This window comes from Oratosquilla oratoria, chromosome 6 (genome assembly GCF_046742065.1).
Source record: "Oratosquilla oratoria isolate Oo_2021 chromosome 6, ASM4674206v1, whole genome shotgun sequence".
Classification (NCBI taxonomy): Eukaryota; Metazoa; Arthropoda; class Malacostraca; order Stomatopoda; family Squillidae; genus Oratosquilla; species Oratosquilla oratoria.
The window spans coordinates 85,265,762-85,288,052 of record NC_134782.1 but is presented as its reverse complement, the minus strand read 5'-3'; positions in this window follow the sequence as shown (position 1 = coordinate 85,288,052).

Here is a 22,291-nt window from a genome sequence, read left to right as displayed (position 1 = left end):
ATCGAAACCTAATGCCATCGTAAGTCGACGTTTACCTGTATATATATATATATATATATATATATATATATATATATATATACACACATATACAACCACTCCTCGTTTAACCCCTTCCATACGGTGCCGCACACGTAGGCGTCATGGGGAGCGAGTGTATTCGCGAGGCTGCCATATCGGCGTCTTGATTATATTTATTGTAGTCGCCCCTCCATAATGACATTCTTTCTAATTCTTTTGTAATCGCATTTTCTATGGTTATCAAAATTCACGGGTGAAGAGAGAACGATCGATATAAGCGGTGACTATATTTTATGATGCGAGTATTATTACGACACGTCGTACGGCTGGCATTGGCTGCTGCCACCGAGATCTAAGTCCATGACGCCTACGTGTGCGGCACCGTATGGAAGGGGTTAACGATGGAGTATCGTTCAGAAGACCCCGTCATTAAGCGATTTCGTCGCTAAACGAGGACCCATTGAGAGACATACATGTATGAGCATATAAACAAAGATTCGGAAGTAGGCAAAGTGACAAAGTGCTACATGCTAGTTTATTTTATTCAGGGTATGTATATTAATACATTTTGTATGTTTACTTACTGTCCATCTTACTGTGGTTGTAGGTGCAGGGATACTTGAGGGGACCTGGCGAGGTACTGTCAGAAGTACTGAGGCCGTCAATTGACAGACAAGATGGTGTCCCAATCCTATGCTATCGACTTTGTTCATTAGCATATTTGCTTGTAGCAAGGTATTTTTTATTTTCATTTCCGCCCACAAAATTGCATATTACATTGATATATTTTAATTTACAAAATTAATAATCAATTTTCTATTGCTATATTGTGCCCATGCTCGAAACTAAAAAAAACAAAAAAAAACCGGTATTTAATATGGAATGTCAGCATACGTGGATTTGGTCATACACTGTAATTTCAGGAACCTAACCACCACATTATTTGAGGGCTTTCTGTACTATCAATACAGTAAATAAAGCTTTAATGTACTGTATAAAAGAGGGAAAATACACGAAAATAAAGATACATGTATTGCTGGACATTGTACATACAGTACATGTACGTATATGTATACACTTTCGCTTAACGACCAATTCGGTTAACGACGGCGACGCTGGTCCCAATTGTCGTCGTTAAATGAGGAGTGGTTGTATAGGGTGGAGACTTGGAATATAAGAGAGGCATAAAGAAGTTTACATGTGTTTGAGATGAAATATCGCAGGAGTTACTAGGTTGGATAGTAAGAAATGAAGTGTGGAGAGCAAGCGGTGGAAAAGGAGATGGCATATAGTGCTGATGAAAGAGTATTGAGATGGTTTGGACATATGGAAAGAATAGTGAAGAAAGATTAGCAAAAGAGGTGTGGAAGGCAGAGGTGGATAAAATGAACCTAAGGGGATGACCAAGGATGAGATGGATGGAAGGGGTAAAAGGGGCATTGAGCAAGAGAAAAGTGTTTATTGACCAAGGAAGTGAGAAGGCAGGAGATAAAGGTGAGTGAGGAATGGCTGTATATAGATGATACTTTGATGCAAGAAAGGAAGGGGGTGGGGGGTTGGAGTAAGTAGTGGTTGTATGTGAATGATATTTTGAAGCAGCTTGAAGGGTTTTCTCCCAGTCTTCCCTATTTTCTGCATGAGGGGATGGAGAGGAGGGGTGGTCACCAATTAAATGAAGCAGCACTGCTGTGGATGTACTGTGCCTTGCTGCATTGCTTCTGACCCTGAGCAACGGGCATGCTACAGGGATAATCCTTCATCAACAAGGACCTGAGATGAGAGGGAGGAAAAGGTGGTGGATGATAGTGGAATGGGTGGGAGTGAGGCCATGCTTTTTGACTTGGCTACCTCCCTTGTAAGAGGGAAAATTGCCTAGGTATATGATATGTTTGATAGTTTAGGGAATGCTGGTCGTTTTGAGCAGGGGTCTGTTCAAGTGGGCATCAGTTACCAACTCTCCATGTACTCTACTGTCACTATTGTTCTTGGGTTGTGGAGTAGGTGTAGCTATATTGATATAGGGATGATGACTGAAATTAGGTTATAAGTGTGTTGCATAACCTAACCCAACCATTTACTTGAACTGAAACCCATTCAAACAGGCACTAACTCAAATTGACCAACTCCCAATGGGAGTAAGCATGCATTACCTCACCAGATGGCAGCACTGTGTGATGAGTCATGAAGTTCACTTCCTGTTTTACAGTCTTGTTTCCAAACGTGATAAAACTAACTTTAAAATGCCGCAGCATTGCTCTGTTCCACTGTGTTCAGCACATAAGGGTGGACACAAGTTTCCGTCAGATGAGAAGATGAATATGAAGTGGAGAATGGTGATAAAACGCCTTGAACCAGGTACAAATAAGCCATGGATTCCAAGGAAATACAATGTTGTCTGTGAAAAACATTTTACAGCAGATGACTACATGCCTGCTGGTCTTTTAGGTAAGTGATATTCAACTTTGTTGTCATTTATATATAAAGAAAAATAACACGCACTATTCTTATTTAACAATTCAGCAAGATAACCCGTTTCCCATGCTGTGTCATCATGTCAAGTGTGTGTAGTAGTAAGAATTTTATTATGGGGAGCAGCCATTATTTTTTAACCCATGTACCTGTTATTGTATATAGTCTAAGGAAGGTAATTATGATTTTAAAGGTTTACTATTTAAATTAGGATATGTCTACAGTTACGTAGGTTTTTTAATGCACTTTCATTGTGATGTCACTTATGTAAAAAATTAATAGAGCTACATTTTTTTCAAAATTCTTTTATCACTCCCAAACTCAAACCCTGACCTTACCACTTACCCTAACCTTACTCTATTGCTTCCTACGCTAAACAAAGAACTAAAATTTTCTTTGCTTTAATTTCAAGTTCTCGTAAGAGGCTGAAACCTGGTGTGGTTCCATCTATTCTTTATTTTAATACAACACCATCCACGTTCACCTCAACACTAAATGCAGAAAGAGCAGAAAGGGTAGCTAAGAGAAGATGTTTATTTCAAAATGAACCAGATATTCAAGATGTTGGCAACGAAGAGGTAGTATCTGCTGAAAGGGAAAATGAGATTCTACAAAGTGACGCTGATAGAGAGAAATCAGTCGAGGACCATATCCAGTGTGAGATACTAAATTCCATGAATGCTAGATTCTCTATTTTCTGGTTTAAAAATGACAATAAGGCCATTCAGTATTATACAGGATTTAATGACTTTGCACATTTTTCCTTAATATTCTCTGTGCTTGACCCAGCTGTCAATAATCTTGATGGAATGGACTAGGATTTATTATTAGCAGAAGATCAGTTGTTTTTAACTATATTCAAGTTGAGATAGGCCAAAGATGATATTGAATTATCTAGTTTGTTCAGAATCAAACTTATGCATCAAAAGTTGTGAATGTATGGATTAATTTTATGTTCTTCCAACTCTAGGAAATCAATTTTTGGCCAGAAAGAAACACAGTGCAGGACTTAATGCCAGTGAACTTCAAAAACAATTTCCATCAACATGAGTAATTTTGGATGCAACAGAGGTGCTGATTCAAAAACCCAGTAATGTTAATGCACAAAGTGCAACTTTTTCGACTTATAAAAATCGCAACACATTGAAGACAATGATCGGCTGCACTCCAGGTGGACTAATTTCTTATGTGAGTGATAGCTACGGTGGCAGCGCATCTGACAGACAGATAATCGAAAGATCTTGTTTAATACAAGGGCATATGTTTGAATCTGGGGACAGTATTATGGCAGACCGTGGTATTAGAGTACAAGATTAGTTTGCTTCGTTAGATGTTAAGGTGAACACTCCGACCAATAAAATGGATATTTACACAATAACAAAGGATTTACACAATAACAAAGGACTATTGTTACTTGAAATCGTGTTGAAAGCAAGTACAATATTTTACTTTTCTATCAAATTCTCTTTCCTCCCTGAGACAAGTGCTCCTCTTGTTGCCAATTCAACTTTTAAACGCTGAACTGTCCAATTTTCATAGGACGCCATTGTGTGTTTACTACGACTGATGGTACAGTGGAGCCATCTACCAGGATAAATTGTGATGCTTACTCCCATTTATACCCGTTGCACTGAGAACTGGCCGTTAGGGCGGAGCACTGGGAGTTCCCCTGTGGTGCCACATCTAATTATTTCATAATTTTATTTTATTTTATAATTCTATTTTATGATTTTATAATGTTGCCACATATGATTATATTATAATTTTTGTCACACACCACCACTGAGGTAAAAATCAAAGCAATGTTTTCTATACAAAGGTTTCGTTTCTTCGAGTCTAGATATGGCATATGGAAAAGAGAGAGCGACGTTGCCGCTACATCTAATCTCTGGCCCCGCCCCCCTCACACTGCATTCAGAAAACATTGCATCCACACGCACGTTCTCGCCATGGATGCCCATGTGTGGCAACATCGGGAAATCTCCTAGTCCCGCCTTATCGGTCATTTCTCCTTGCGCTGACTATAGGTTATATTTTGCCATTCATTAATATCTTAAAAAATTAAGATGTAAAGTGTTATTACACAATCATCTTCTTTAACCTTTTAAAGGTACATGCATATACCAACTGGTTTTTTTCCTTTCAAGGGGGTAGCCAATAACAAAGGCATAAAATTTGATAAATTTTTAAAAGTGCACACATATGTGATATACCGCAGGATTGGGTAATTGGGCCATCACTGGGGGCAAATGGGCCATATAAGTTATTCACTTTTTCAATTGAAATTGGTTTTAAAATATTTCACTTTTGCCCTGAATAAATACCTACCTCTATTTTACCAGAATTTTATTTACCAGTTGTAACATAACTTTTTTATGGTCCATTTAACCCAGTGATAGTCTGATTACCCCATCTTACGGTAGCGATAGAAAATTAAATAATAATTTTGTAAGTTAAAATACATCTATGTGATATATGTTATTCTTGGCAGGAATTAATAATAGAAAAGGTTGCTAAAACCTATAAACAAACAAACATAGCTGCTTCTGTTGCTTGAGACACCATCTTTATTTTGATAGAGATGGAGGCCGAAGAAGAATGATAAATTTGTCTATTCTAACCTAACCTACCAACCCAACCCACCCAACCTATCCTGCATTTAGTAATGCATACATACATACATATACCAAGGCTTTTTTCCCCCCTTTTTCCCCCTTTCAAAAAATCATTAGGGTCACTGTCATCTCCAACCACCAAATCTATCAAGACAAAAATGGCGTCTAAAGGAGCTGAAGCAAATTCATCCGTTTCTATAAGTTTTAGCAATGTTTTCTGATATTGATTTCTGCCAAGAAAAGTATTTATTACACTGATGTATTATAATTTACAAAGTTATACTTAATTTTCTACATACAAACATATACCAAAGGTTTTTTTCCCCTTACACAGGGGGTAGCCAAAATGAAAAAGGCATAGAAATCACTTCCACCCATTTCATTTCCCATATATTCCACTCCCCTCCACCCCCTCCTATCTTGGCACCTCCTGGATGACGGGTCATCCCTGCATCCTGTCCACTGCCCTGGGTCAGAAGCAGTGTCGCAAGACACAGCACATCCACAGCAAGGCCGCTTCATAAATTTGGTGACCCCCCCCCCTCTCTGTCCCCTCATGCAGAAAAGGAGAAGACGGGGAGAAATCCCTTCGGGTTGCGTCAAATTTTTTCATACATACTTCCTCACCCCCCATCCCCCACCCACTCCCCCTCATGCATCACAGCCTCATCTATACACAACCCTTCTCCATTCACTCCTATCTTCTCTCCTCTCCCGTCCTTCCTCAACAGACATTCCTCTCTTTTGTAAAGCCCCTTTCACCCCATCCATCCATCTCATCCTAGGACGCCCCCTCATATTCACTCCTTCCACCTCTGCCTTCCACACTTCTATTACTAGTCTTTCTTCACTCATTCTTTCCATGTGTCCAAACCATCCTAATACTCTTTCATCAACCCTATCTCCCAGCTCCCTTTCCACCCCTGTTCTCCTCCTTACCTCCTCATTTCTCACTCTATCTAGCCTAGTAACCCCTATCATACTTCTCAGACATTTCATCTCAAACACATTCAAACTCCTTCTCTCTTCCTCTATCATGTTCCATGTTTCCGCCCCATACACTGCTCTTGGCACAATCACTCCTTCATATTACCTCCCCTTAGCATCCATTCCCAGATGTCTATTTCTCATTACATTTTTTAATCCACCAAGGCATTTACTCACTTCTCTCAATCTACATTCTACCTCCACCCCCACTCCTTCCTTTCCTGCCACATTCGCACCCAAGTATCTAAAACTATCCACTTCCTCCAGTTTCTCACCCTTAATGCTCACTTCCAGCCTACTGTCACTCTCTCCCCTTGTACATATCATCACCTTACTTTTACCCACATTTATCTTCAGCTTCCTTCTTTCACACACCTCAAACTCTGTCACTAACTTCCTCAATCCCTCCTCTGATCCTGCTACAAGCGCAGTGTCGTCAGCAAACACAGTTGGCTCACCTCCCACTTTTCTCCATTTTCTTTAATCATCTCCAACCCCTGACCCACTACCCTTGCATTCACCTCTCGCACCACCCCATCCATTTAAAGATTGAACAGCCAGGGCAACATAACACATCCCTGACGAAGTCCCACCTTTACCTCAAACCATTCACTCTCTCCATTTCTAATCCTAACGCAAGCTCTACTACTCTCATAAAAACTCTTGACTGCTCTTAACATCTTTCCTCCTATCCCATATATCTGCAGTACCTCCCACAGTGCCTTCCTGTCAACCCTGTCGTAAGCCTTTTCCAGATCCATAAAAAACATCCTTACCTTTTCCTATAGCTTTCTTCACATATCTGCCTTAACACAAAAATCTGATATACACATCCCCTACCTGTCCTAAAACTACACTGTTCCTCACCAATTACTCCCTCTGTTTCTCTCCTAATCCTCTCAATCAAGATCCTCCCATAAACCTTCCCAACTACATTCAACAAGCTGATCCCTCTGTAACTACTACACTCACACTTGTCCCCCTTTCCTTTGTAAAGCAGAACTACACAGGCACTCCTCCAGTCCTCCGGCACTCTACCCTCTCTTAAACAAACATTAAATAACCTCACCAGCCAGTTCACCATTACTGTACCTCCTTTCTTCAGACATTCTGTATGGCATCCATCCAACCCAGGAGCCTTACCTGCTCTCATCATCTTAACGGCTGCTTTCACTTCATCCTTCTCTATTTCTCATTCATTTTCCTCACTCATCACTCTCATTTTCTTAGCACTTTCCACTGCAACTACCTTTCCCTCCCTATCCTCCTTCACATTTAGCAACTCCCTAAAATACTCTGCCCACCTTCCTCTCACTGCCTTCTCTTCCATTATCATCTCTCCATCTGCACCTTTTACCTTTTCTTCTCTACTTGATTCGCCTCCTCTTCCTCTTCTAATTTCATTCCAAAACATCTTTTTATTACTTTCAAAATTTTCTGTCATACTCTTTCCCCATTTCACATCTCTCCTCTTTGCTTCCTTTATCTTATGCTTAACTTCCTTTCTCTTTACTTTGTACCTCTCATACAATTCCCTCGTCCTAATTTGTAGCCAATCTATGAATGCCTGCTTCTTCTCTTTTACACCCTTCTTTGCTTCCTCATCCCACCACTCACTACCCTTCCTTCTATTTCCTCCCGCCCTCCTTGTTCCACACACCATTTTTCCACACCTTACGACTCCCTCCTTGAACCATCCCCATTCCTCCTCCACTCCTAGTTCTACTCTATCCTTTACTCTCTCCCACTCCTCTCTCAGCTTCTTCTTATACTCATTCTCCTTTTTTTCCTCATTTAAGCAGTTCACTCTAAGTACCTCCCTACCTTCTGCCCTTTTCCTCTTTCTCCACCTATTTTCCACTCTCAATTTACCTTCCACCAGGAAATGATCTGATATTCCCCCACTCTCTCCCCTTAGAACATGTACATCCTTAACTCTTCCTACCATACTCCTGGTCACCAATATATAGTCCATTAACGCTCTACCTGCCACTCTTCCATCCACCACCCTCTCCCATGTGTACTTATGCTTGACTTTCTCCTTAAACACTGTATTTGCTATCATCAACTCCCTTTCAAGACACATCTCCACCATCAATTTTCCACTACAATTTTTACCTGAAACTCCATACTTCCCAATCACTCCGTCAATTGGTTCATTTCCTACCCTAGCACTTAGGTCTCCCAATACAACTACATTGACATTTCTCCCTAATCCCTTTATGCACTCATTTATATCTACCCAAAAAGACTCCCTTTCCTCTACGCTTTTTTCACTACCAGGCCCAAACGCACTTACAGAAACCCACATCTCCTTTCCCAGCTTCACCTTCGTCCACATCAACCTTGATGACACCTCCTTCCACTCCACTACCCACTTACTTATCTCTTCACTTACTAGTATAGCCACCCCTTCTCTCCCTCGTCCCCTCTTCACTCCTGAGTACCTCCCAGCTACACTCCCAAACTCACAGTTGCCCTTTTCTTTCATTTTAGTTTCACTCAAAGCCAGTACATCCATCTTTCTTCTCACAAACATACTGCCTATCTCTTCCCTTTTACTCTCATCTGTACCACATCCATGCACATTAAAAGACCCAAACCTTAGGGTACTGGTTGGAAAGCTCCCAGACCCTCTTAAGCCTTTTCTTTCTTTTTTAGGAATATCCCCTTTAGGGGCTACAGGTAGGACTCCTAATCCCATTCCCCGTCCCTTTTTTGTCGCCTTTTACAACTCAAGTGGAAATACTTGGTGGCAGTATTCTTTTGCCCCCACCACAGGGTAGGTAGGCGAAAAAAGTAAATGAATATTCAGAGAAATGGTACAGGACAGTAACAAGGGTTTGGGGGACAGCATAACAGAGGGACAGTCGTAGTACAAAAGTGTCATCATTTCTCTATGTACATAGTTTTCCACTATCACAGACAAAATGATGTGTGGCTCTGGTCCGTAGGGGCACCTCATATAGACCCTAAAGTATCAACTGCATGCTACTCTGCCACAATAACATGCATATGTACGTGTCTTTTTCACATTCTCCCTACCACACGCTCAAACCCATAGCTGACATATTCTGAAGTCCACATGCGGTTTGGGAAACCGTATTCTAAGAAATACCCTTCATATGTGGTCTATCCTCATAACGCGAGTCACTATGACATAACCCATCACAGTAATGTTTAGTGGCTGGCATTTTGAAGTTACATCAAGTCAGAGGGTCATACTAAATGCCGAAGCAAATTCATCCGTTTCTATAAGTTTTAGCAATGTTTTCTGATACTGATTTCTGCCAAGAAAAGTATTTATTACACTGATGTATTATAATTTACAAAGTTAATACTTAATTTTCTAATTGCAGCATATGTACGTGTCTTTTTCATATTCTCCCTACCACACGCTCAAACCCACAGCTGACATATTCCGAAGTCCACATGCGGTTTGGGAAATCGTATTCAAGAAAAACCCTTCATATGTGGTCTATCATTATAACACGAGCCACTACGACATAATCCATAACAGTAATGTTTAATGGCTGGCATTTTGAAGTTACATCAAGTTGGACGGTCATACTAAATACCATCCAAGGCCGTCCAATTCTAAATTAAGCCATCTTTTTTCATCATAATACCTTTAAATGGTGTATTCTTCAATTTACAGCAAGTATACCTAATTTCAGCAAATTTGGCTGAAGATGTAGCAGCTTCATCAGTTGATTTTTCAAACGTTATTGTCGAGTCAGAAAAATACCACCAGTGATCATAGATGTTGGGCTGGACGAATTGTAGCTGTGGTCGGTAATTTTGCAGAGGATAAAAACGCATCTTCTCTTTGATCAAATAAACGGAAATCACACAAATAATGCAACCATATGCTAATTTTTTATATAAAATCATGCATTTGAGCAAAAACCGTCCTTGTTCGGGTTTGGTCGACATTGGTTGGCTATTAATGAGTCAGACGGTATTCGTAGCTGTGGTCAGTAATTTTGCAGAGTATAAAAACCTAACTTCTCTTTGATCAAATTACATGGGCATTACACATCCTAAATAATATAGGTCAAATAATACAACCTTATGCTAATTTGTTACGGTATTCGTAGCTGTGGTTGGTCATTTTGCAGAGGCAAAAACATAACTTTTCTCTGGTCAAATTACATGAAAATAACATATAAAGAAAATAGTTGAAAAATTTCAACTATATGCAATCTATTACACTAATAACACAATAGTAAGAAACTTAATAGAGTATAGTTTGATCCATACCACTAGTGATCATAGATGGCAGGCTGGACAAATCGTAGCTGTGGTCGGTAATTTTGCAGAGGATAAAAACATAACTTCTCTTTGATTATATTACATGGAAATCACACATTTTTATTTTAAAGAAAATAGTACAAATAATGCAACCATATGCTAGTTTTTATATAAAAATGTGCATTTGAGCAAAAACCGTCCTTGTTCGGGTTTTGTCGGTATTTAGTGAGTCGGACGGTATGTGTAGCTGTGGTGGGTAATTTTGCATAGGCTAGTAACGTGACTTCTCTTTGATCAAATTACATGTAAATCACACATTTTAAAGAAAATATGTCAAGTAATGCAATCATATATATAAAGTTGTGCATTTGTCGGTAATTAGTGAGACTCCCGACAGTTGAGTTGGACTTGGACAGTAAGCTGGTCTTTAGTATCGGTGCAGATACCTTTATCAATCTTCGACCAAACTCGCTGAAATTAGGTATACTTGCTGTAAATTGAATAATACACCATTTAGATGGCTTAATTTAGAATTGGACGGCTCTGGACCGCTTTGGAGTTTGAACGGCATTTCCATTTAGTATCAGTATCATGTATGACCGCAAGTCGGATATCGTCAAAATAGCCGATAAATGGGGATATTTTCCACATGAAAATTAATAGATTTGTTTGTCCGCATAAGATTTCCTGTGCACATTAACTGATGCCATATTTATGGGGGGGGGGTTCTATTTGTAAAATATGTGCAGATCATGATCATCTCATCATTCTCCGCTTGAAGTTTTGGTTTAGCTTGACAAGTCAAAGTCGTCGATCTTCTGCGCTCAATTTATTGGTTTCTTTACCCTGATTTAATATTTTTATAAAATAAATAAAAACACAATGTTTTCCTTCTATCTGTGCGATTGTGGCAACTGATCATTCGAAAGTAACTTACCATTTTATGATGCTTATATCGCACAGAATCTAACGGACACTCGTGGAGTTGTTGTTTACACTTTCGTCGAAACCAATTTGTAGCCTTGTTTTGATGACGCCAATAAAGTATTTGATACTCTTCTTCACTCTTCAATCCTATTTTCATATATTGTCTTACAAATACCTAAAGTGGTCGTACAGAGCATACACGCGCTTCACAATGCTGACAGTTCGAGTATGAACAACTTCGGTTACAATATATATTTTTTTCCAAATGCAATATTCTAATCTTTATTTTTACCTAATATTACTGTATTCATGATAAGAAATGGTCGTTTTAATCATACCGTTACTTAGACCAGTGTAATACTGGAGGAATGAGACAAACTTAAGGTCAACTGAGAAGCTTTTGGATTTCTTTATTTTTGTTATTTCATGTATGGATATATAACTTAGAAGATAGGACAATTTATAGTTTCACCCAACCAACGATATGTGGATTATGTGACTATGGTAAGAAATGTTGTGATATGAACGATGGTGTACATCATTTCCGTCGCAAATGCGTACTTTTCAAGTAATTAATTATTGAAGTTATGCACTTATGCCTACATCTCCCAAACAATCTGGGGGAACCTGTGGGAAATCGGGGTTTTTGGGTGTGGAGCACTAATAAATCGAGTAATGCGCGTTGCAAAACAGGTATAAAATCAACAATTATACATCAAACATATATGAAAATACATAAATTTCAACTTTGAGCCCGGGCGCCATTGTTATTATTGAGCAGCGTTACCAACGAATCGCTAAATCTCTCGCTAATTAGTTTCACCCAACCAACGTTTTCTTAAGTGGCTTATGTGTTTCTGCTGAGATATGTTATGTTTTGATTGATGGTGTACATCATTTCCGTCGCAAATGCGTATTTTTCAAGTAATTAATATTTCAACTACTTACATCTCCTCCCCAACGATATTGGGGGATCTGTGGGATTTTTTTTGGGGGGGGGGGGGATTATTAAATCGAGTAATGCGCGTTGCCAAACAGGTCAGAAATCGGTTTATATTTTCCGGAATATATGCTTACCATTTACTTCATTACTTATTAGTTCTAATACATAAACACACATCTATACTAATTGTCATACTTTTAAGAGACCTCAAGTTACGTTACTAAAAGTGTTTTGAGCGGACTGGAGGAGTTGGGGGGGGGTGCAAAGCTCCCAAGATAGGTTAAGTTAGGGTTCGTTAGGTTATATTAGGTTAGGTTAGGTTGGGGTTAGGTTAGGGTTGGTTAGGTTAGATTACGTTAGGTTACGTTTAAGTTTGGTTAGGTTAGGTTTGGTTTGTTAGGTTTGGATTGGTTAGGTTTAGTTAAGTTGAGGTTACGTTACGTTAGGTTAGCTGTACACAAATTCGCAACCATCGGTCCTCTCCAAGCCTCATGCATTTATTCCCTATTTTACGGTTAGCAACTTTGGTGCGGGGGGAGTGGGCTTTTCTGAATTTAGCGGATATAGCGAGAAATTTAGCGATTCGTTGGTAGCGCTCCTGAACAACAACATGCGCGGGCGGCTTCGCTAAATGTAGCGGATATAGCGACAAATATTTCGAATCGTTGGTAAACAAATATGGCTGCGCGCGCGTTTCCCGGCGCAATTTCCGTCCTCAAAGGTGAATTCTATGTTTTTCTATATGTTTTTTTTTGTGTGTTCTTGTTCATTTTATACCTGTTTTGCAACGTGCATTACTCAAGTTATTAGTGCTCCCCACAAAAAAAAAAAAAAAAAAAAAACTATTTCCCACAGGTCCCCCCAGATCGTTGGGGAGATGTAGGCATAAGTGCATAAATTCAATATTCAATTACTTGAAAAGTACGCATTTGTGACGGAAATTATGTACACCATCGTTCATATCACAAAATTTCTCACCAGAAACACATAAGACACATATCAAAATCGTTGGTTGGATGAAACTATAAATTGTCCGATTTATCGCATTTGGATGCCCTTTCGTATTCCAATGTGGGTCAAGTCAAGCCTAACCATGATTGTTAACGATTGTCAGTGACAGCATAGATAACATATGATACAAACTGATACACCTACCTCCAGGCGTTGTCTTTTTTCAATAGCGGTGATCTTTCCACGGCGTTTGCTTGCCGAATCTGGGCTAAAAATTGTCGGTATTGCATCTTCTTTTAGAATGGTTTTCATGCTAATTCCTAATGACTTGGCAAGCTCAGGGTCCCGAGTGTATTGGTCTTTTTCGAAATGTTTTGAACAGAGTTTCGCTTTCGATCCAGGCTTCCATGACTCGTGCCGTCTACACCGAATGATCCAATCATTTTTGCGAACAGGATCTCTCGGAAAAGAATGAAAATGAATTCCATCCGCAGCAGTATGTCTCGCCGAATCACTGTTGCAATTTGCGGCGACACAATAAACCATTTTCGAACTAAACACTTGATAAAACCTTGCTAACACACGAAATATGACAGGTCACTGATCAAGTTCACAGCGCGACGCGGCATTTTATAGTGCACACATATGGATGTATCAAAATATAAACAGCAAAGTTGACGTCACAGCCTTACGAGAACAGCCGAAGATCGGCGAAGGAAAAGTTCGTCTGCTACCGATATTTTGATAGACCTTTTTATCACATTGCGTAATAATCAGGATTTATCTATGCATTATATAATCAAAAAGTGGCTAAGCCATACATCTAGCAAATATTTATCACCTCTGAAAACGTTCTCAGTTGACCTTTAAGCGAAACTAAATTTCCCATATAGGAATCAATGTAAAATACAATAATGCATCCCATGCTTCAGAGAAAATACCCCAAAAGAATTTGTAATAATATATATTTTTATTATTGACACACAAAAACAGTAATAATGTACAGTAAATGAACCTGGGAAAATTAATTAGTAAAATAGAATAAATATGAATATTGTTGCAATAAAATAAAAAGTAATTCCTGCTGCAAAGGAGACGGAAACAGAGGAAGATTACTATATTGAGATGAAGGAGAATCTTCCACCAAGGGAGATTCCTCTTCACTTGCTGCTATAATAGTCTCGACTGACTCACTTGCTTTAAATATTTTAGAGACAATGACCCAACTGGCACTTAAAAAAAAAAAAAAAAAAAAAAAATCAGAAAGCTGTCTAGATTTTTGTTTTTGTTTAAGCTTCAAATTTTGGCGGAAATGCGACACATTATTATTACTAAATAAATCTGTAACACACATAGTCACTGCCTTATCAGGGTGATACTTCCCAATGTACGATGAAATAGCTTCCCATGTTTTAAGCATCTCCCTTATTGTACTGGAAGGTTGTTGCTCTCTTGAGACTGTTACCTTCTCCTCCCCTGACGAAATCTCTTCCACAACTTATTGCTGTGAAACAGAATGCAACTCTATAAGCTCTTTGGTGGTCAACTTCCACAAGCTCGTCGATGTCGTTGTTATCCACCTCCTACCCCATGGTCTTGTCCAAAGACACAATATCGTTGACTACAGGCTTCATAGGCAGTGATTCAACCCCGTCAAAGTCTCTTTCAGCAACGCTGTCCGGCCAAAGCTTCTTCCAAGCCAAAATTAGGGTTCTTTTTGTGACCCTCTCCCATGTCTTATCGATCATCTTGAGGCAGGTAAGGAAAAAAAATCGAAGAGTGCTGTAGTGTAGAGCTTTTTGGAGTTTGAAATTACCTGCTGTTCCATGGGCTGGAGTAATTGAATGGTGTTCGGAGGCAAGAACTGGATCTTGGTTCATTTGAATTCATCAAGGTCATCTTCTAGACCTGGAGGATGGCCAGAAGCATTGTCCATAACAAGCAAGACATGAAGTGGCAGATTCATCTCAAGCATATATATATATATATATATATATATATATATATATATATATATATATATATATATATATATATATATATATATATATTTATATATATATGTTCACAGAAGGACCAAACACTTTATTGATCCAATCAGTAAAAAGGTCACGTGCCACCCAAACCTTGGTGTTGGACTTCCACATCACACTTAGTCTGCTCTTCTAAACTACACTTCTTGAAGCCTCGTGGATTTTTTGAATGGTAAACGAGCAGTGGTTTCACTTTCAAATCGCCACTTGCATTGGCACAAAACAGCGGCGTGAGATGGTATTTCATTGGCTTGTAGCCGGACAGTACCTTCTCCTTCACCGTTATATAGGTTCGCATAGGCACCTTCCAGGAAAGACCCATCTCGTCGCAATTAAAAAGCTGCTGCGGCAGGTAACCCTCAGAATCCACAAGCTACCTAAATTCACCGATGAAGTTCTCTGCTGCCTTTGTGTCAGAGCTTGCTGCTTCACCGTGCCTCACAACGCTGTGGATGCCGGTTTTTCTTTTAAACTTCTCAAAACCACCCTTCGCTTACCTTGAATGTTTCTTCTTTGCCTGTTGCTGCTCCTGGCATATTCTTAACGAGGTCAGCAAAAATTACTTTAGCTTTCTCATAAATGTTCTCGTTAATAGTGTCGTCTTGCATTTACTTCTCGTTGATCCATATGAGAAACCTTTCAACATCGTCAAGAATATGTGGCTGTTACATAGATATTCTTGCCACTCTCTTTGAAACATCTATCTCCTTAATCTTGTCCTTCTTTCTCAATGATTTCATGTTTCACTTCAACTGTGATTTGTCTTCTCTTATCCTTGTCTTCTTGCAGTTTTTCTATTGGGGGCATTCTTGCAAAGATTATAAAATTTTACACTGGAAAAAAATCACAAATAATGTGTGTGAACACAAGTTTGAAAAATGTACAATCACAAGTGACACTATGAAGAGTTTAACATGAGATGGAATTTCCCTAAATGTCTCAGACCCACTGATGGAAAACATTCTCATAATCCCTTCACATGGTAGCAATCTCTACTAGTATAATTATAAAGGCAGTCACCGTATACTCACGGCCATATGTGATGCCAATTCGAAGTTCATATATGTGGACATGGGTACAAACGGACACGTGTTGGACGGTGGTGTGTGGGACAAAAGTGCCATGAACACCCACATTGCCAACAGTACTGCATGTCTCCCATGAGATGCTATTCTTTCTGGTAGTGAGAGGTCACTCTTGTTTGTGTTTGTGGCAGACGATTCGTTTCCTTTGCAACACCACACAAACAACAAAGCAGTAGAGAATGCATTTTCTCACACTGGGTATCTACAGTATGTCGACAAACCGTGGATTACACTGGCCTGCGAAGTTTCAAAGGTAAAGCATCTGATAACTGATTCTAGGGTAATTTGCTATGCAGAATCTAAAAATCACACTCATTTTGTTCAATCAGGTCACGTTTTTGAGATACGAGGCGGTAAAAATAATTAAAAACACCATTTAGTGCTATTTATTCCCTTTAATTTTGGAAAAAATTCTTGACAAAAGAAATATTTTTTTCTTGCATAGTTCAGAAGATAAAGAGGATATATTACAGAAAATCTAATCATGGATGAAGGGCCTTTTCAGTGACTTTCTCCTGTGTTGGGCAGCCACCACGTCTCGTTCAAACACCAACAGTAGTCCGCAAGAAAGTTCACATCCCACCGGCCTTGGTAGCGTTCTTCCATGACACGAATATCCTGGTGGAAACGTTCTCCCTGTTCCTTACTGAAGTCACCACAGTTCTGAGGGAAATAGTCTAAGTGGGACCGTAGAAAGTGCATTTTGACTGACATGCGAGCCCCTAATTTTTGATAGCTGTTCAAGAGCTCATCGACTTCTTTCTCGTATTCTGCACTTCGGTTATTTCCTAGAAAGTTTCTTATCACTGACTTAAGCGACCACCAAACGGACAGCTCAGCTGCATTCAGTGCATCGTCAAACATTGAGTCCTTCATAAGTTCCCTTATCTGAGGCCCATCAAAGATGCCAGCCTTAAGCTTTTCCAGACTGATCCGAGGAAACTTCTGCTGAAGAAAAGTAAATCCCATGCCGTCCTTGTCCATTGCCTTCACAAAGTTCTTCATCAGTCCCAGTTTGATATGTAAAGGTGGGAGTAAGACCTTGTTTGGTTCAACAAGAGAACGAGCCTGAACATTGTGTGAACCAGGTTCCAAACGTTGTCGTGGTGGCCATTCTTGTCTGACAAAATGTTGATCATCAGCCCGACTATCCCACAAACACAAAAAGCATGGATACTTTGTGTACCCACCCTGTAGTCCCAAAACCAATCCAACTACCTTAAGATCTCCACAGATCAACCAACCATGGTCATTGTAGTTCAGAGCAGACAGTAGCTGATCCATGTTGTCATGAGTTTCTTTCATTTGCACTGAATGACCGATTGGAATTGAAGAGTATTTATTTCCGTTGTGAAGGACTGCCTTAAGACTTCTGCTGGAAGAGTCGATGAACAGTCTCCATTCAGTAGCAACATAGTCCAGCCCCATTGATTGAATCAAACCAGCAATGTTGTTGCAGTAAACTAATGACGAGTCCTTCTGGGTTGTGAAGAACTGTCTAAATTCTCTTTCACGCTCTCGGTACCAAAAGAATGTTGTCTCAGGTGCTAGCAAATTTTTTCTCACGAAGACGAGAACCCAGAAGCTGTGCTGATTCCTTTGATAGGTTTAGATCCCGTGTCAGGTCATTGAGATCTGCTTGTGTTAGAGGCACTGGCCGGTCATTCTCTTCTGGCATGTATTCTCCACCCTCTGCCCTGTCTAGTGCGTTATCAGATTCCGATTCAGAGCTAGATTCCATTGCAACATCTGGCTCGGGAACGGGCAGGCCTGGACCATGAGGGACTGGTCGTGTGGCAGACGGAACATTAGGATACTGAATACAATGCTTGTTCTTGCGGTTGACTCCTTTAAGATTAGTCATGCAGAAATAGCAGTCTGACACATGATCTTTACCCTCTCTCCAAACCATTGGAACAGCGAATGGCATACTCTTCCTTTTTTTATTTCTCCAATCACGCAAGTTCTCGACACATGTTTTGCAGCTAACATGGGGTGCAAATGGCTTGTCCTGGTCCCCAAGCTTAACTCCAAAGTAAGCATGATATGCCTTCTTCACAAAATCAGTTATATTTGCTAGTCGACGAGGAAGAATCACATTACCACATATGTAGCAGAACCTATCAGGATGATTTGTGCATTTGCGTTCCATTTTCTGTCAATCTAAGATACGTGTCCAAAATAGATACACAAGAAGCACAGATTCTTGTAAAAAGCACAGATTCTTATGAAGTCAGTCACATTGATTGGAGATCACACTTTTCTAAACCATTTTTAGTTTCAGTGTTGTCAATGCAGTTTGTCAATGTAGTCAATGCAGTTTCAGTTTCAGTTTCGGTTTCAGTTTCCTGAAAGTAAACAAAAACATCATTAGGTTTCAGTATCAGTTTCGGGGTGCTACAGTATAATTTTTATGCAAAAAAAAAAATAATAATAAGAATAGGCTATACCTGCAGCCTCGTTTTCCTTATACTTAGTACTATACAAGGCCCAAAAGTCGCACTTCTCATATCTCAAAAACTAGACCTGATCCAAGGAAACGGATGGCATTTTTGGATTCAGCGCACCAAAAAACCTATAAATCACTTGAAAAACCTTCGACCTTTGAAAAAAAAAAAAAATTAAACGCAGGCCAGTGTTATATATTATATATTATATATCATATATTATATATATATTATATATTATATATTATATATATATATATATATATATATATATATATATTGACAAATAGGTTCCGCATATTTATCTTCCCATCTATCTCCAGACAAGATTGAAAAGGTTGTGCGAGCATGTACATCTCTACATCATTTGTTTATGAGAGATAAGTTCAAGAAGTACTTGCAACCTAATGTTTTTTTAGAGTCTGAGAACCTATCATATGAAACAGTTTTTTATGGTACTTGGAGAGTAATACCAGATCTAATTGGACTGGAAAGAGTGAGATGGAATCCCACAAATGGTAGCAGTATATGGGGTTCTTCAATGAAGAACATTTGAATTGTTAGATGGGTAACTATATTTATGTACATACATATATACATATACCAAAGGCTTTTTCCCCCCATACACGGAAGGTAGCCAAAAAGAAAAAGGCATAGAAACCACTCCCACCCATTCCATCCCCTACATACTCCACTACCCTCCACCCTCTTCCCTCCCTCACATCTTGGCACCTCCTGAATGACGGGCCATCCCTGCACCTTGTCCACTGCCCTGGGTCAGAAGCAATGTCACAGGACACATCACACCTACAGCACGGCCGCTTAATTAATTTGGTGACCCCCCCCCTCTCCGTCCCCTCACACAGAAAAGGAGGAGACAAGGAGAAATCCCTTTGGGGTGCGTCAATTTACAAAGGATTACAAAGGCGGAGCATGCCGACAGGAGACCTTTTGATCCATATCTAGGTCGGATGCGAAAAAAAATCATATTAATGATAAAATAATAAATAAAAACTATGATAATGTAAATAACAAATAAAATACATAAATAAATGCATAGGTATAGTTAAATAATAAACAAAGAGGTAAATAGTAAATAATAATAAATTGACATATAACTAATAATAAATAAAAATCAGACAGACAAATGATAACAAAACAAAAACAAAACAAAAATTTCTCATACATACTCCCTCACCCCCATCCCCCACCCCCTCATACATCACAGCATCATCCATACACAACCCGTCTCCATTCACCTCTATCTTCTGTCCTCTCCCGTCCTTCCTCAACAGACATTCCTCTCTGTCGTAATGCCCCTTTTATCCCATCCATCCACCTCATCCTAGGACGTCCCCTCATATTCATTCCTTCCACCTCTGCCTTCCACACCTCTTTTACTAGTCTTTCTTCACTCATTCTTTCCATGTGTCCAAACCATCCTAATACTCATTCATCAACCCTATATCCCAACTCCCTTTCCACCCCTGTTCTCCTCCTCACCTCCTTATTTCTCACTTTATCCAGCCTAGTAACCCATATCATACTTCTCAGACACCTCACCTCAAACACATTCAAACTCCTTCTCTCTTTCTCTCTTATATTCCATGTTTCTGCCCCATACAGTGCTGTTGGCACAATCACTCCTTCATATAACCTCCTCTTAGCATCCATTCCCAAGTGTCTATCTCTGATCACACTTTTTAATCCACCAAGACATTTACTCGCTTCTCTCAATCTACATTCTACCTCCATCCCCACTCCTTTCCTGCCACATTCGCACCCAAGTAACTAAGACTATCCACTTCTTCTAGTCTCTCTCCCTTAATACTCACTTCCAGTCTGCTGCCACTCTCTTCCCTTGTACATCTCATCACCTTACTTTTGCCCACATTTATCTTCAGCTTCCTTCTTTCACATACCTTCTCAAACTCTGTCACTAACTTCCTCAATCCCTCCTCTGATCATGCTACAGCGCAGTGTTATCAGCAAACAACAACTGGCTTATTTCCCACTTTTCTCCATTTCCTTTAACCATCTCCAACCCCTCACCCACCACCCTTGCATTCATATCTCGCACCACCCCATCAATGTATAGATTGAACAGCCAAGGCGACATAACACATCCCTGACGAAGTCCCACCTTTACCTCAATTCACTCTCTCCATTTCTAATCCTAACACAAGCTCTACTACTCTCATAAAAACTCTTGACTGTCCTTAACAGCCTTCTTCCTATCCTATATATCTGTAATACCTCCCACAGTGCCTTCCTGTCTACCTTGTCGTAAGCCTTTTCCAAATCCATAAAAGCCCAAAAAACATCCTTACCTTTTCCTATTGCTTTCTCACATATCTGTCTTACCACGAAAATCTGATCTACACAACCCCTACCTGCCCTAAACCCACACTTTTCCTCACCAATTACTCCCTCTGTTACTCTCCTAATCCTCTCAATCCTCCCATAAGCCTTCCCAACTACATTCAACAAGCTGATCCCTCTGAAACTACTACACTCACACTTGTCCCCCTTTCCCTTGTAAAGTGGAACTCCTCCGGCACTCTACCCTCTCTTAAACAAACATTAAATAACCTCACCATCCAGTCCACCATAACTGTACCTCCTCTTTTCAGCATTCTGCATGATATCCATCCAACCCAGATGCCTTACCTGCTCTCGTCATCTTAACAGCTGCTTTCACTTCATCTTTCCCTATTTCTCCTCCATTTTCCTCACTCTCATTTTCTAAGTGCTTCCCACTGCAACTACCTTTCCCTCCCTACCCTCCACATTTAGCAACTCCCTAAAATACTCTGCCCACCTTCTCTCACTGCCTTCTCTTCCATTATCATTTCTCCATCTGCGCCTTTTACCTTTTCCTCTCTTCCTCTATTGTTTTTTCCAAAACATCTTTCCATTACTTTCAAAATTTTCTGTCATACTCTTTCCCCATTTCTTATCTGCTCTCCTCTTTGCCCCCTTTATCTTATGCTTGACCCCCCTTCTCTTTTCTTTGTACCTCTCATACGATTCCCACGTCCTAATTTGTAGCCAATCTATGAATGCCTGCTTCTTTTCTTCTACACCCTTCTTTGCTTCCTCATCCCACCACTCACTTCCCTTCCTTCTATTTCCTCCCGCCCTCCTTGTTTCACACACCATCTTTGCACACCTTATGACTCCCTCCTTGAACCATCTCCATTCCTCCTCCACTCCCAGTTCTACTCTATCCTTCACTCCCTCCCACTCCTCTCTGAGCTTCTTCTTATACTCCTTTTCTTTCTCATTTAAGCAGTTCACTCTAAGTACCTCCCTACTTTCTGCCTTTTTCCTCTTTCTCCACCTATTCTCCACTCTCAATTTACCTTCCACCATAAAATGATCTGATATTCCCACACTCTCTCCCCTGGTGACTCCTGGTCACCACTGGCTCGGGTTCCGAATAGCGACTGTAATAACATCAACTGTCAATAGAGCGACTTCACAATTGCGATTCTTTTAAAACAGCGACTATCACAACAGTGACCACATGATAGCGACTGTATTATAAGAGCGATTG